At 56.8% G+C, this 6,028-nt stretch overlaps 1 long non-coding RNA gene across 1 annotated transcript; it reads left to right on the plus strand.

Moving 5' to 3' along the window:
* Positions 1-3,521, plus strand: LOC109288070. Its single transcript, XR_002095056.1, has 2 exons — positions 1-138; positions 3,123-3,521. It is a non-coding gene; the product is annotated as an uncharacterized LOC109288070 (long non-coding RNA).
* The last annotated feature ends 2,507 nt before the right edge of the window (positions 3,522-6,028 follow it).

Genomic DNA, 6,028 nt, shown 5'->3' on the forward strand with positions numbered 1-6,028 from the left:
CTGGGCGCGGCTGCTGCACGAGGCGCCCGGCCCGGGCCGCCGGCTCAAGGGCGTCAGCAAGAAGGGGCTGGCCCGGGGCTGCTTCGGCCTCAAGCTGGACCGCATCGGCTCCCTCAGCGGCCTGGGCTGCTAGACCCGGTGAGTGCGGGCGGCGCGGCGCGGCGCGGCGCGGCCGGGAGCGGAGAGCAGAGCAGAGGAGCGGGGGAGCGCAGGGCAGGAAGCAAAGCGGAGCAGTAAGCGGAGCAGACCCCGCACAGGCCCCCGGGCCAAAGCGGACCAGCCACTTAGCTGGGGAGCGCGGGGCAGGGGCCAGGCAGCAGAACAGGAGCTGGGGCAGGAAAGAGGGAGTGGACTGGGCAGGGAGCAGAAAGCAGAGCCGCGAGGAGCAGAGGACCGTGCAGCACCCAGGGACAGTGCAGGGCGAGGTTGTGCTCCCCCTGCCGTAAAGACCGCCCCACACCCTCACCCTAAGGGCTTGAAGTGGACCAAAGCCTTTCCCCTTTCCCCGGGATGGCCCAGCCAGCACCGCCCGGCTTTGATCCAGCCCATCGGATAGATGCGGCATCCCCCCCGGGGGCTATGGAGGGGTTGCCTGCAGCGCCTGGGCTGGTCCCCACAGCCGGGGTCTCCATAAGCCCTCATCAGGGCGCTTCCCAGCAGAGGCCAAAACAATAGAAAAGTTAGGTGGAAAACTAGTAACCCCTGCTTTCCCCACTCAGCCACAGCCCCCCGCAGCAGCCAGCACCTGCACCAGCCTGGGCGTGCTCGGGGCTTGCAGCCGAGCTGGGCTGCAGCACAGGGCTGCATGGTCCCGCTCACCCCCTTGCTGGCTGCGTCCCTTCGGGCGGACAGCTCCTCTCTCCGGGATCCAATGACCTCCGCAGCACAGGGTGCATGTCGCAGTAGTGCGGGGCTAGCTGCCCTGGTTGTGAGCAGAGAGTGAGGACAAGGTGAGGGCACATTGCTCCCAGGACCACTGAGACCCCAGCCGTGCAGGGGAGCTCCCTCCTCTGCTGGGGCTGCCGGTCCAGCAGAGCAGGAGCCACCCAGATCCCCAGTGTTAAGTGAGGAAGAGCATCCAGGGACATGGCCTGGGTTGGAGGCTGTGCCAGCCTCCTCTTGGCCGTCAGTGCAGGTCCTCCAGTACATGGCCCACCCCAAAGCCTGTGCCCACGACGACCGTCCCTGAGCCCGCCATCAGGATCAGGTCTCCCAGACTGCCTGCCCTACCTGAGGTCCCCAATTCTGCTGTCCACTGTGACAGCCCCTTCAGCCACGGCATGCTCCTAAACCACCTATTTCATACAGGGCTGAGCGATATGGGGATAAATCAAGGGGCCTGGGTCCTCATCGGTGGGTCTGGCCACCTCCCCCCAGCCTTGGCCAGCACCTGTATGCTTGGGTCATTATAATTAGCACTGCCATTACTTAAAAGCTTTGGCCAAAGCTTGGAAGAGCATATATGCTCCCCACACTTGTGTCCTGGGGGCAGAGCACCGGCGGAGCACAGTCCCTGCCCCAGCTGGAGTGATGCATTGGGGCCTTACTGGGATATTGGGCTCTTCAGCAGTAGGATACTTGCGGCAGGGGCTGCAGTGACAGCACAGCGCACAGATTCCTAGGGAGAGGCCCTGCCTGGCAAGTAGTTCTAATTAGCCTGTTAATTAGCAGGCAAGCTGAATTGATTAAGTCCAGCCTGGTAGTTTGCTGGCCCTCTCTGCAGTAAGCCCAAGGAATCGGGAGATGGTGTGGAGGCTTGATGCTGCCTCCACCCCACCGTAAAGCCCTGTGGCTGCCTCCCTACCCATGTGCTTGATCACACCTGTAGAAGAGCCCAGTTTGGTGCAGATTTCCAGTGGCTTATTTCCCATTTAAACCAGACCCTCGGGGACTCCTTGGGAACTAAACAGGGCAGTGTCCAAGTGTAGCTGCCCCATCAGAGGTGTCCAGCAGAAGCCAGGTCCTTCTGCTGGAGCACGTGGCACAGCTCCAACTCATCTGCTTAAGGAGCTTTGCAAACAGTGGGCAGGAAGGATCTCAGGCATAGGACCAGTCCATTCATTTCTGCACCAGGAAGCCCCTTCCCCAGGCCCCGAATCCCATTTGGGGCTGGGGCGAGTCACTGCGTGGGGGCCCTGTAAACATCCCAGCAGCCTGTGCACAGCTATGCGCTGTGCACCAAAGGGTCAGTAACTGCTGTGGCTCCTATTCTCCAAGCAAGGAATGACCAGTTGGCTCCTCAGTGCCAGCTGAGCCAAGGGCCCGTCTAGTCCCGTGCTCCCGATGGCAGGCGGGTACTTTACGGGTCAGCACAAGAGGGCCAGTCCGTGCCCTGCAGCGACTGAGCTGGGCACAGAGAGGGCCAGCTCCTGCCCTGGGGTAAACAGGCCTGGCTTTGCTGATTTACACCTGGGCCGTCTGGCAAAACAAGGCAGATGGATCAGAGATTCAGGTCAGGCCAGGCTGGAGCCCGTGCTAACATTGAGCTGGCATTTCACAGGGGCCAGACGGGGGAACTGAAGGGGGACACAGGCAAGTCGGCAGCAGCACCAGGCTTCTGGGCTCAATCTGCACAGAGGGACCTTTTGCTGGTGTCCCTCTGAGAGCGCCCTCAGCATTTCCGGGCACCCAGACCCCAACAGGCACATGTCCCTCACAACTCAGGACCCCCCTCCATGGATTAATACCCAGCCCAGAGCACAACCCCCTCGTGCATCCTCTGATGCCTTACCCGCTTCACAAGCTGCCGGGCAGAGCGATGAGTTCAGACAGGATCCCTGCTCCTGGGCTCATTTCCCTCCTCCTTCTCCAGGGGCTGGTTGTGGGTGCAGCCCGTCAGGGTCTGTAAGGCTTTAGGCAGGTGGGAAGTGCCAGAAAAGTCAGGAAAAACCCAAACAGCTCTGCTCTGTGGGGCTTCATGCAGCTTTAGGGCAGCACCAGCAGTTCAGATGGAGCCCCTGAAGGTCTCCCAGCAGATGGATGGGCCCCTCTCCCTGAGCAGGTTCAACTCCCAGACTGCCAGGTCAGCACTGCCATTGATCTGCCTCTCTCGGGATTGTTCCAGAGGGGATGGACGGTGGGGGAAATGCTCAGGGGCTTTCTCCTCCTCTGGTTTGTCCCAGGGCTTTGGACTGACATCACAATTCTCCCTGGCCCCATGTGGCTGTCTCCTGACCACCACCCAGAGGAACAGGGAACCCCAGGACTGCACAGAAGACCCGGCTGCATTTGGATTTGCGGTACGAGGAGCCGTGGCACCAGCTGTTTTGATTGATGTTATTTCTTATGATTAAAAAAGAAAAAAACTTCTCTCTCTCTCATATATCCGATATATAACAAAAGTGCTCCCCAGGACCGCGGGGCCGGGGCTTTCCCCGAGAGACTGACGAAGCCAGCTGTATACCGTTGCTGTTTGTAAATTCATGTCCTGCATAAATGTATTTATGTTGTAAAGCTATTTATATATTGTTTATAAAGAGATATTTATAAAAAAAATTATTTATGTAATTGACGGAAACGTCGAGCAGTGTAACCTTTTTTTTTGTCCTAAATAGTTGAAAGATGTAAAAAAAAAAAAATCCCTCCTGCCCAAATAATTATTCCATGTGGCATTTTGCAGCCTGTCTTTCTTTCTCCATTTAACTCACAGCTTATATTTCTGAAAGGGCTGGATTCATTCAGGTGAACAGAGCTGTCCAGCATTAGAGGGGCCCCCAGAAGGTACAATTTACACTGTGACCCCACAGTTTATATGTGCCTAGCTATGAGATGCTTTCATTCAGGAGCATGAATATGATGTCAAGCAGGAGGGTCCTGACGCGGTGGCCCTCCAGTTCTGCACCAGCAGGCACAGGGTCTCAAGCAGCATATTCCCAGGCTAGATCCCAAAGTGGACTATAGCAGGTTAAAATCTGCAATCAGTCATGCTGCCAAGCTTGCCCCTGGATTTGCAGTAGTGAAGCCAAGCAGAATTTGGCCCATTTGTTTCAATAGGGATTTTGCCTACATGTAGTCTACAGGATCGCGCCCTTTATTCCTTTACTAGAGTCACAGAAAATGAGGGCTGGAAGGGACCTCAGGGGGGCACCGAGTCCAACCCCCTGCTCAAAGCAGGACCAGCCCCAACTGTGGTGATTCTCAACCTCCTCAGACTGAAGACCCCCCTTGAAAAATGCCAGCTCCGCTTTCCCTTGTTTTCTGCTAACAAAAATACTCAAGCAGCAATCCTGTTGCAAAGAACTTAGAAAGGCGGCAAGGGGCAGACTGGCTTTAACATCACAGAGTCCTCTTTGAAATCTCTGGATGGAGGTTGAGAATCCAGAAGGTATTTGCACACCTCATGGTGCTAATATATATAGTATACTCACAGCACAACACCCTTAATAGGATCTTAGGGCACCCTGATTGAGAGTCACCACTTTAACAGGTGTCCCACATAATCACTAAGCACGGAGCTAGAGTCCTCCAAAGACTCAGTGAGCTTTGGACCAGACCTGGGATACATTAGTGGGAAACAGCCTGTTGCGCTGGGTGATGCTGTTATTCTAAGACCACGGGTTATTAAGCACCTTGTTGATAGCCCCATCCTCCCCACGGCCTCTGCGCAGCTATGAGCCCCTTGCTCCAGCGGGGAAATTTATTGAGCCGTGCCTAGGACAAACACACAGACAGACCAAAATTTATGGAGCGTGGCCTGACAGGGCTTCGTGGCTGTAGCTGCTGCCACTGCTCCTTGCTATGGAAAGCACGCAGAATAGATCGTTAAAAGGACTCTGAGCTTTAGAGGAAACAGAAGTGAGGGGAGGAAGGCAAGCAAAGCTCTTGCGGGAGGGCTTTGTGGTCTCTTCCTTCCCAGAGCTGCAGGAGCTGCCCAGCACAGCCAGCTTGGGAGGGCTTTGGCAGCCCCAAATCCCAGCCCTGCTACAACCAAGACCCTGGGTCCCTACCAGTAAAGTCACAGGGTCTAGGTGCCTGACAGAGGGTAAAGACCCCGGTACAGCCATTGGGACCCAGGGACAGAGAGACTGCCTCCACTAGCAACCATCAGGTAGCCAGAGAAACCTGCAGCCAGGCCCTCCCTACCCCACATCTGCAGGAACAGCAGATGTACCGGGCTTGCAAAGGCTGTGCCTGTGCCACTGACAGCTCCATCCTCCGTTTTCTGCCCTTCCACAGGACATTTCTGTCTTGTCAGAGGTGCCCAATTCACAGGTAGCCTTAACCCAGAGCGCACAGAGACAGGCCAGAGGGGAGGCTGGTGGGACCAATGGCATCTCCTGCTGGGAGCCAAGGGGAGCTCAGAGCATCCTCCCCAGAGACTTCTCCAGGCATTTGAATTTGTTGCCTGCAAAGCCCTGCTAACTGGAGCTCTTGACACCAAGCACACCCTGCAGTTCCTGGTCCATGGACTTGGCCCCCTATCCCCTCCCGATGCAGACAGATCCTTAGAGGGAAGAACAGCTGCCTCTGAGCCCTGTGATAGATTCCCTTATGCCCCCTCCCTGAGTATCACGCCAAGCTCTGGGAAAAGCAGAGAAGACACCGCTGGCCTCAGCCCTCCAGGGTAGGAAAGCACGATAGGGCAGGGAGGGTGGGTGGCTCCGGTACATCTCGGGGTTGCATTTCCTGCATACTAGGGGGAGAGACTAACGCAGTAAGCGAGGAGCTGGTCGACTGCCTAATGACTTCTCTTGCAACCGTACTTCTGTCACGTCCAACAACCAGGCAGCAGCTGGTGGGAAGCATTCAAGGACCTGGCTTGGGTGGAGGGGTCTCTGCCCCAGGCCCAGGGGCTCATACTACAAGCTCCAGGCCCCTGGCCAGCACTTGTGAACTCCATAGTTTACCCCTCAGTCAAGACCAAGCGCAGCACACCACAGCAGCTGATGCCTTCTCCCCTCCCGCAGCAGCTCCTCCAGAACAAGGTACAGTGTCACAGGGAGTGGGACCACATGGAGCACCTTCTGCCAGCATGCAGGCCTCTTGCTGTCCTGGACGGCTGCTCTGGCCACTTCTGCTCTGTGGAAAC

This window comes from Gavialis gangeticus, unplaced genomic scaffold (genome assembly GCF_001723915.1).
Source record: "Gavialis gangeticus isolate Ggan-Ray unplaced genomic scaffold, GavGan_comp1, whole genome shotgun sequence".
Classification (NCBI taxonomy): Eukaryota; Metazoa; Chordata; order Crocodylia; family Gavialidae; genus Gavialis; species Gavialis gangeticus.